At 66.0% G+C, this 899-nt stretch overlaps 1 protein-coding gene across 1 annotated transcript in view; it reads right to left on the reverse strand.

Annotated features, from left to right (window-relative positions):
- VOLCADRAFT_117676 (uncharacterized protein) overlaps positions 1-899 on the reverse strand; it is a gene marked incomplete at both ends in the record, with an annotated part of 10,187 nt that overhangs the window by 4,719 nt on the left and 4,569 nt on the right. The window lies entirely within an intron of this gene.

Here is an 899-nt window from a genome sequence, read left to right on the forward strand (position 1 = left end):
CGCCGCCGCCGCGCCTGNTGCTGTTGCTATTTCCCGCCGCCTCCGCGCCTGTTGTTCAGACTAATGCATCTCCCAGCCCCACCGCCGTCGCTGCCGCTGCTGCTGTGTTGCTAATTCCCGCCGCCGCTGCGACTGTTGTTCAGACTAATGCACCTCCCAGCCCCACCTTCGTCGCTGCCGCTGCTACTCCGTTGCTGATTCCCGCCGCCGCCGCGCCTGCTGTTGAGACTAATGCACCTCCCAGCCCCACCGCCGTCGCTGCCACTGCTGCTGCGTTGCTAATTCCCGCCGCCGCCGCGCCTGCTGCTGTTGCTACTCCCGCCGCCGCCGCGCCTGTTGTTCAGACTAATGCATCTCCCAGCCCCACCTTCGTCGCTGCCGCTGCTACTCCGTTGCTAATTCCCGCCGCCGCCGGGCCTGCTGCTGTTGCTATTTCCCGCCGCCGCCGCGCCTGTTGTTCAGACTTATGCATTTCCCAGCCACACCGCCGTTGCTGCCGCTGCTACTCCGTTGCTATTTCCCGCCGCCTCCGCGCCTGTTGTTCAGACTAATGCATCTCCCAGCCCCACCGCCGTCGCTGCCGCTGCTACTCCGTTGCTATTTCCCGCCGCCGCCGCGCCTGTTGTTCAGACAAATGCATCTCCCAGCCCCACCGCCGTCGCTGCCGCTGCTACTCCGTTGCTAATTCCCGCCGCCGCCGCGCCTGCTGCTGTTGCTATTTCCCGCCGCCGCCGCGCCTGTTGTTCAGACTAATGCATCTCCCAGCCCCACCGCCGTCGCTGCCGCTGCTACTCCGTTGCTATTTCCCGCCGCCGCCGCACCTGTTGTCCAGACTAATGCACCCCCCAGCCCCACCGCCGTCGCTGCCGCTGCTACTCCGTTGCTATTTCCCGCCGCCT

Source organism: Volvox carteri (genome assembly GCF_000143455.1).
Source record: "Volvox carteri f. nagariensis unplaced genomic scaffold VOLCAscaffold_20, whole genome shotgun sequence".
Classification (NCBI taxonomy): domain Eukaryota; kingdom Viridiplantae; phylum Chlorophyta; class Chlorophyceae; order Chlamydomonadales; family Volvocaceae; genus Volvox; species Volvox carteri.